This window comes from Schistocerca americana, chromosome 9 (assembly GCF_021461395.2).
Source record: "Schistocerca americana isolate TAMUIC-IGC-003095 chromosome 9, iqSchAmer2.1, whole genome shotgun sequence".
Lineage (NCBI taxonomy): Eukaryota > Metazoa > Arthropoda > Insecta > Orthoptera > Acrididae > Schistocerca > Schistocerca americana.
Genome location: NC_060127.1, coordinates 158,580,143 through 158,589,900, shown reverse-complemented (window position 1 = coordinate 158,589,900; position 9,758 = coordinate 158,580,143). Strand labels below are relative to the sequence as shown.

The 9,758-nt window shown below is 43.7% G+C and overlaps 1 non-coding gene across 1 annotated transcript; it reads right to left on the bottom strand.

Moving 5' to 3' along the window:
- Nucleotides 1-319: 319 nt before the first annotated feature.
- On the bottom strand, nt 320-396 carry Trnas-cga. The gene has a single exon. It is a non-coding gene; the product is annotated as a tRNA-Ser (tRNA).
- Between the last annotated feature and the right edge of the window lie 9,362 nt (nt 397-9,758).

Here is a 9,758-nt window from a genome sequence, read left to right as displayed (position 1 = left end):
TCTCCAGCGCTTGGTCGAGTAAACCTTCATTTTCAATATGCTGCTTTTCAGTTTTATTTACGTCCTGACAATGTTTCTTCCACTCATCTTTAGCTGTGGAAGCAATTTCCTCACCTGTAAATGATAATAACGTATACATTCTCAACGTCGTATTACGTTCAGAAACTCCGTTCTTGACACTTGCCCAAACCAAGACATCATTTCTCCCTACGTGGACTTTGAATCTGGACGACGAGTCAGTTGTTTGTTGTGATGAGGGGCGTTATCTATATCTAGGGCACTATGAGGTAGGAGATTAAACTTCCTGGCAGATTAAAACTGCGTGCTGGACCGAGACTCGAACTCGGGACCTTTGCCTTTCGCGGGCAAGTGCTCTACCAACTGAGCTACCCAAGCACGACTCACGCCCCGTCCTCACAGCTTTACTTCTGCCGGTATCTCGTCTCCTACCTTCCAAACTTTTCAGAAGCTCTCCTGCGAACCTTGCAGAACTAGCACTCCTGAAAGAAAGGATATTGCGGAGACATGGCTTAGCGACAGCCTGGGGGATGTTTTCAGAATGAGATTTTCACTCTGCACCGGAGTGTGCGCTGATATGAAACTTCCTGGCAGATTAAAACTGTGTGTCGGACCGAGACTCGAACTCGGGACCTTTGCCTTTCGCGGGTAAGTGCTCTACCAATTGAGCTACCCAAGCACGACTCACGCCCCGTCCTCGCAGCTTTACTTCTGCCGGTACCTCGTCTCCTACCGTTTCATATCAGCGCACACTCCGCTGCAGAGTGAAAATCTCATTCTGGAAACATCCCCCAGGCTGTGGCTAAGCCATGTCTCCGCAACATCCTTTCTTTCAGGAGTGCTAGTTCTGCTAGGTTCGCAGGAGAGCTTCTGTAAAGATTGGAAGGTAGGAGACGAGTTACTGGCAGAAGTAAAGCTGTGAGGAGGGGGCGTGAGTCGTGCGTGGGTAGCTCAGTCGGTAGAGCACTTGCCCGCGAAAGGCAAAGGTCCCGAGTTCGAGTCTCGGTCCGGCACACAGTTTTAATCTGCCAGGAAGTTTCATATCAGCGCACACTCCGCTGCAGAGTGAAAATCTCATTCAGGTAGGAGATAACGTTGTAATCACATATTTCACGACGCAGCGAACGACTTGCTCATTAAAATTCTGTTCATTTTCTGATGAGGTTTTGAAAATATCGAGAATTTATCTGCCTGGTTTTTTTCGTGTTCTCTTGTGATTCACCGAACAGAACGAAACGATACACGAGTTACCTCTGCCACTCGTTTCAGTGTGGAGTTTAATTTCTGTGGGAAGCCTAGCACAGCTTCTTTTTTCATAAACTGGTAGACAATTGCAGCCACTTTACGTGTTTGTCTATGAATGAATTAGCTCCTTAACTTGCTTTGTACTGGTAGCATCTTCAACTTAGAATGTGTTCACCCAAAGTGTTTCGTAGTGGAGCGCTCCGCCTGACTCCACGGCAACACATGTGACACTGGGGAACGACTGAGCGGTGTCTGCCGTGCATCACGTTTGCGGTATTGAAATGAACTCCCCTACGTCGTAAAAGAAAAATTAATTAATTAACTTTCCTGCTCTTTGACTTTTTCTCTTTGACAAAGATAAGAAAGGAAATGCTTTAATAAAACTCTCTCTTGAATATTTTGCCTAGACGTATACAATATAAAAGTTTTACCTGTCTAAGCCAAAAAAACCCTCCTGTGTCCACTGGCACCAACACTGATACACACATGACAACCCACAATACAAACATACGACAATTTCTGAACCGACCTCGATGACACCATCCCAGTTCGATAACGAAGTATTCTTTGTGGCTGCTGTAAGGAGAGAACGGGTTAGGCACAGGACGAATTGGCGGTCGGAGGTTTCTGTTTCTCCAGTTCTCAGAGAACGCCAGGCAAGATTGGAGAAAACTGCTACAACTCGTGATGAAGACCCCGTCCCTGCCCCGGGCCACAATAGTACTCAGAGTCGCCGTAAGATTTTCTGGAAAACACTTTCAAAATGAGAAGGTGGTATCTTCTGACAACCAACTGGTCGCTTAGGGAACGTCTCGAACAAACGAGCTGACGGCAAAATATTACGCGTCGTTCTGATCGTGATAGTAGCAGATTCGCCCAGTATTGATAATTCGCGAAGAAATCACTATGAACTGCACTGCAAAACACACTAACAGTTTTTTTAAGGTCCGGGCATCCAACATCGAATAAAAGTTCGTAAATGATATTTACGTTTCTCCAAATTCAATTTTTACTCTTGATAATCTCGATTACATGTTGACCTCTGCACTTCACATTACTTCTACATGCAAACTTATCTTCAACAAAGAAACACAATGACCAATCGGCATTACTTATTTCCAACAATTACAACAAAACACATACGCTCCTCTTTTTTTTCAACAAAGAGCGTTATCATATCAAATTCCGGTAGAGCATCTTCACTGGTACTCGTAGCCGGAATATTACAATCATATTGCATTACAAGGGACATTACAGCATTCATCTACATCTACATCTACATCCATACTCCGCAAGCCACCTGACGGTGTGTGGCGGAGGGTACCTTGAGTACCTCTATCGGCTCTCCCTTCTATTCCAGTCTCGTATTGTTCGTGGAAAGAAGGATTGTCGGTATGCCTCTGTGTGGGCTCTAATCTCTCTGACTTTATCCTCACGGTCTCTTCGCGAGATATACGTAGGAGGGAGCAATATACTGCTTGACTCTTCGGTGAAGGTATGTTCTCGAAACTTCAACAAAAGCCCGTACCGAGCTACTGGGCGTCTCTCCTGCAGAGTCTTCCACTGGAGTTCATCTATCATCTCCGTAACGCTTTCGCGATTACTAAATGATCCTGTAAGGAAGCGCGCTGCTCTCCGTCGGGTCTTCTCTATCTCTTCTATCAACCCTACCTGGTACGGATCCCACACTGCTGAGCAGTATTCAAGCAGTGGGCGAACAAGCGTACTGCAACCTACTTCCTTTGTTTTCGGATTGCATTTCCTTAAGATTCTTCCAATGAATCTCAGTGTGGCATCTGCTTTACCGACGATCAACTTTAAATGATCATTCCATTTTAAATCACTCCTAATGCGTACTCCCAGATAATTTATGGCATTAACTGCTTCCAGTTGCTGACCTGCTATATTGTAGCTAAATGATAAGGGATCTTTCTTTCTATGTATTCGCAGCACATTACACTTGTCTACACGTCTGATTGGATGAATTGCAACTACGTAGTATGTACGTACGTAACACCGCACGGGATAATGGTGCGTGAAGATGAAAATAAACACGTAAATCTGACGTGTTCACCAACGTTGCACCATTTCTTAATTTACTCAACCATAAGCGTGGTATTACTTGCTGATTAAGGGGAATTAGGTGTCAGTTACTAGGTTTATTGAAATTAATGAGCGGTAGTGTACCCCTGAAAGGGAGCCTCAATTCTGGACAAGAAATCCGAAGTTTGTGTAGATGTCATCCACGAATCATCATGAACTTTTAGCAAAGCCTGCGAAAAACTCATTCGATATTATCGGATATGCCTAGAGCTCCGGACCACGTGGCCTCTCTTCACAAAAGCTGACCACGGACTCTCTCTAGACTAACTCACGAAATTTGTCTCTCAGTGTCAAAGCTCGTTGAGAACTTTCTCTCTGTCTGGCTGACTAACACAGTACTCAGTGTATCGTTTCACAGAAGCGGACGTCCAATCATTACATGAGGCATTTAAAAAAGAAAAAAGGTGGACCCCTCCGCCCTTGGTGGGATTTGGTGACATCTGATGAGAGCCTACCATCGCCTCTCACCCTCATGTGAGATTTACTTTATAACTTTTAAATAATTACGTTTATTTGATATATTCGTGTTTTTGGTTAATACCAAACTGGTTGCTCGCAATTTATTTTATAAAACAAAATGTTATCCTTTATAATAATGGATATTCTCTGCCAGTTTCCCGCTTTCACCACCATTAATTCAATTAAAATCGTTATAGTGTACCTTGAAGGTAATTATAATATTTTATCTCTAATTTCACAGAAAACATGTAGTACCTAGATTTCGAAATTGTATTCAACAGTGGATTTAATACACGATTGAAAACACGTTATTTCAAACATGCCAATATTGAGTAGCATGTGGACAGAGACAGACAGAAGGACAATAAGGGTCTGTGAAAATAGTGTTAACCTTTCATTTATACAGGGTGAAAAGTATTTAAACCGACAAACTTTGGGAGGTTGTAGGGGACATCGAAACAAATATTTTTCCCTAATGTCATTTTTTCCTATGAGGAGTATTTAAACAGATAGAGGATTTCTCTGACGGCAATTTAATTAAACCAAAAAACACTTTTCCATTTTTTATGACCAAGAGACTACATATTAACACGACCCAATTTCAATTACAGTAGATTTTAAAAAATGCCTCCATTGACACGTAAACAAAGGTTACACCGTCGGATCATGTTCTGTCTGACACGGGCAAAAACCCCAGGAATATCCTGAATGGTTCCTGCTGCTGCTGCTACTATCCGGGCAACCAGATCCTCTTCTGACGCAACAGGAGTGGCGTAAACAAGGTTGCGCATCTCTCCCCACACAAAAAAATCCAGAGGAGACATATCTGGGGATCGAGCAGGCCGTGGTACAGGACAACCTCTGCCAAACCACATTTCTGGGAACCGTCGGTCCAGGAATCGACGCACACGACGACTGAAATGTGCCGGCGCCCCGTCATGTTGGAACCACATGCGTTGTCTTGTAGGGAGCGGGACGTCTTCCAGTAATTCTGGCAATGCTCTAGCGAGATAATTGTAATACTGCCTGCCATTTAATGGCCTAGGTAGCAGATACGGCCCAATTAAACAGTCCACAACAACAACCCGACACATTAACGAAGAACCGCACTTGATGAGCGCTAGTAACTGTGGCATGTGGGTTATCCTCACTCCAAACATGCGAATTGTTCATGTTGAAGACTATCACGCCCGAACGTTGCTTCATCGGTAAACAACACAGAGGATGGAAATGTAGGATGCATTTCACACTGCTCCAGGTACTACAGCGAAAACTGTGCTCTGGGTGGATAATCAACTGGTTCCAGGTTGTGGAGACGCTGTAAGCGAAATGGACGTCGCAGTTGCTCTCGAAGGACTGTTCTTACACTCGTCTGATTCGTCCCCATGTCACGTGCAATTGCACGAGTGCTGATTGAAGGATCCCGCTCCACATGCTGCAAGACAGCTTCCTCAAATTGCAGCGTTCTTACCGTGCGACGGATTCCCTGTCCAGGTAATCTGCTAAATGACCCGGTGTCACGCAAACGTTGGTACACAGCAGCAAAGGTCGTATGATGCGGGATACGGCGATTAGGATATTGTTGTTGATAAACCCGCTGTGCAGATCGTCCGTTGTGGTGCGCTACGTAGTACGCACCAACCATATCAGTGTACTCACTCCAGGTGTAAACAGAGACAATGCACTACTATAATGGTGGACAACACTTGCGTACAACTGAAGAGCGTAATACGGCCTCCACCGGTTTAAATAATCCTTCTAGGAAAAAATGTCATTAGGGAAAAATATTTGTTTTGATGTCCCCTACAACCTCCCAGAGGTCGTCGGTTTAAATACTTTTCACCCTGTATGTTAAATACACTGAAGAGCCAAAGAAACTGGTACACCTGTCTAATGTCGTGCAGGCCCCTGCGAGAATGCAGAAGTGTCCCAACGCGACGTGACATGGACTCGAATAATGTCTGAAGAGGTGCTGAAGGAAATGGACACAATGAATCCTGCAGGGTTGTCCGTAAAGCCGTAGGGGAACGAGGGTGTCGAGATCTCTTCTGAACAGCAGGTTGCAAGGCACCGCAGATATGCTTAATAGAGTTCATGTCTGGGGAGATTGGTGGCCAGCGGACGTGTTTAAACTCGGAAGAGTGTTGCTGAAGCCACTCTGTAACAATTCGGTACATGTGGGGTGTCGCATTGTCCTGCTGGAATCGCGCAAGTCCGTCGGAGTGCACAATTGACGTGAAAGGATGCAGGTGATCAGACAGAATGGTGTCACCTGTTAGCGTCGTATCTAGACTTATCGGGGGTCCGATATCACTACAACTGCACACGCCCTACACCATTAGAGAGTCTCCATCAGCTTGAACAGTCCCCTGCTGATATGCAGGATTCTAGGATCCGTGAGATTTTCTCCATATCCGACCACGTTAATCCGCTCTATACATTGTGAAACGAGACTCGTCCGACCAGGCAACATGTGTCCAGACATCAACAGGCCAATGTTGGTGTTGGCGGTCCCAGGCGAGGCGTAAAGCTTTGCGTCGTGAAGTTAGCAAGGGTATACGAGTGGGCCTTCGACCCCGAAAGCCCATATCGATTCTCTTCAGTCGTCGTTGGTCCGTTCTTCCAGGATCTATTACCGGCCGCAGCGTTATCGGAGATTTGATGTTTTAGCGGATTTCTGATATTCACGGTACACTCGTGAAATTGTCATGCTGGAAAATCCCCACTTAATCGCTACCTTGGAGATGCTGTGTCCAATCGCTCGAACGCCGACTATAACATCACATTCATACTCACTTAAATGTTGATAACCTGCATTGTAGCAGCAATAAGCGATCTAAGAACTGCGCCAGAAACTCGTCTTATATAGGCTTTGCCAGCCGCAGCGGCGTATTGCCTACTTGCATACACTGTGTGATCAAAAGTATCCGAACACCTGACTGAAAATGACTTACAATTTCGTGGTGCCCTCCATCATTAATGTCGGAAATCATAATGGTCTAGACCACTCTTATCACTGATGACAGCTTCCACTCTCGCAGGCATACGTTCAATCAGGTGCTGGAAGGTTTGCTGGGGAATGGCAGCCCATTCTTCACCGAGTGCTACACTGAGGAGATGTATCAATATCGGTCGGTGAGGCCTCGCAAGAACTCGGCGTTCCACAACATCCAAAAGGTCTTCTATAGGATACAGGTCAAGACTCTGTGCAGACCAGTCCATTACAAGGATGGCTGTTGATATACTTTCCGGGATGTGAGGTCGTGGTCCAAGAACTTTTCTGCTCCTTGCGTTTCGTCCAGGACTGCGCTGGATTTCCTCAGAGGCGCTGCTCCGCTGAGTCTTGCCGACTGACTGGTCGGGTGTCTGAGAGCGACTTATACATTGTGAGAAAGGGAGGCGTGGTTCAGGTGACACGTGATGAGCAGTGATAATCCATAGCAAAGATAAGGTTGACTATCGATTACCACCTTGTCAAAGATAAAAATTGTTAGCAATTTTTTTGTAGAGCCACTGTCCATATATCGCTAAGTTTCATAGCCTCCTCTTTCCTATTAAAATTATCGTGATGTTTATAAATTTCAATAGCTTCTCTATATAGCCGTGGATAGTAATTTAACGTTGTAGATAAAACTTCGGTATCCGAAAACTTCACTTGGTGGTTGCCTGGTTGAAGAGCATGTTCCGCTACAGCTGATTTTTCTATTTTTCCAAGTCGACAAAGACTTTTATGCTCTTTCAGTCGCGTGTTTACGCTTCTTTTGGTAGTACCAATGTAAACTTTACCACAGGTACATGGAATTTTATACACACCACACGTCGACAGGGGAGGGCTTTTATCCTTCGCAGATCGTAGTACTTGACTTATTTTCTTTGTTGGTTTAAAGACCGGTTTTATGTCATGTTTTCGGAAAATCTTACCGATCCGATCTGTTACTTTTTTAATAAAAGGGAGAACTACTGTATTTTTCTGTCGTTGTGGTTCATTCTTATCTTTTGGTCTTCTGTTCCTTGGACGCAAAATTCTATTTATCTCTTTTCTTGAGTAGCCGTTTTTTTCAAAAGCCTGCTTCAGATGTTTCATTTCAGCATCCAAATGTTCAGGTGTACATATCCGTTCCGCTCGATCGACAAGACTTTTTATGACACCCCTTTTTTGTTGTGGATGATGATTAGAATTTTTATGTAAATATCTGTCCGTATGTGTTGCCTTCCGAAAAACTTTATATTCCAAGCTTCTATCGGACCGTCTCATAACTAAGACATCCAAGAAAGATATTCTGTTATCCTTTTCTATTTCCATGGTAAACTGTAATTTTGGGTGAATTTTATTTAGATAATCAAAGAAATCGCCCAAAGCCTTTCTGCCATGGGACCAAACCACAAATGTGTCATCTACATATCGATACCAACGCGATGGTTTGTTACTATTAGCTTTGTTTAGTTAGTCCCTCTAGTTTTTCAATAAAATGACGCGAGTCTTTATATATGAGTCAGTTTTTCCAATAAATGGTTGTAAACAAGTTAAGTCTTGATGGTTCTCTAGTTCTGCTAGAATTTCTTCAAGTGTAAGTCCACGAGGCATGTTTTTATCCTGTTGGAACCGTAAAATTCGAATAGAATATGAAAAAAAGCAGATATAAAGAACGTAAAATGCAATTCTTCTCTGTATAATACGCGTATACAAGAATAGGGCACATCAACAATAAATTATAGAGTAACAAGCCATTGTCCCATTATTGGGACGCATAAAATATATCGGTATTGCACTCACCATCATCATCATTTAAGACTGATTATGCCTTTCAGCGTTCAGTGTGGAGCATAGCCCCCTTATAAAATTCCTCCATGATCCCCTATTCAGTGCTGACATTGGTGCCTTTTCTGATGTTAAGCCTGTTACTTCAAAATCATTCTTAACCGAATCCAGGTACCTTCTCCTCGGTCTGCCCCGACTCCTCTTACCCTCTACTGCTGAATCCATGAGTCTCTTGGGTAACCTTGCTTCTCCCATGGGTGTAACATGACCCCACCATCTAAGCCTGTTCGCCCTGACTGCTACATCTATAGAGTTCATTCCTAGTTTTTCTTTGATTTCCTCATTGTGGACACCCTCCTGCTATTGTTCCCATCTACTAGTACCTGCAATCATCCTAGCTACTTTCATATCCGTAACCTCAACCTTGTTGATAAGGTAACCTGAATCCACCCAGCTTTCGCTCCCATACAACAAAGTTGGTCGAAAGATTGAACGGTGCACGGATAACTTAGTCTTGGTACTGACTTCCTTCTTGCAGAAGAGAGTAGATCGTAGCTGAGCGCTCACTGCATTAGCTTTGCTACACCTCGCTTCCAGTTCTTTCACTATGTTGCCATCCTGTGAGAATATGCATCCTAAGTACTTGAAACCGTCCACCTGTTCTAACTTTGTTCCTCCTATTTGGCACTCAATCCGTTTATATTTCTTTCCCACTGACGTTACTTTCGTTTTGGAGATGCTAATCTTCATACCATAGTCCTTACATTTCTGATCTAGCTCTTAAATATTACTTTGCAAACTTTCAATCGAATCTGCCATCACAACTAAGTCATCCGCATATGCAAGACTGCTTATTTTGTGTTCACATATCTTGATCTTACCCAGCTAGTCTATTGTTTTCAACATATGATCCATAAATAATATGAACAACAGTGGAGACAGGTTGCAGCCTTGTCTTACCCCTGAAAGTACTCTGAACCATGAACTCAATTTATCATCAACTCTAACTGCTGCCTGACTATCCATGTAAAGACCTTTAATTGCTTGTAAAAGTTTGCCTCCTATTCCATAATCTCGTAGAACAGACAATAACTTCCTCCTAGGAACCCGGTCATATGCCTTTTCTAGATATATAAAGCATAGATACAGTTCCCTGTTCCACTCGTAACACTTC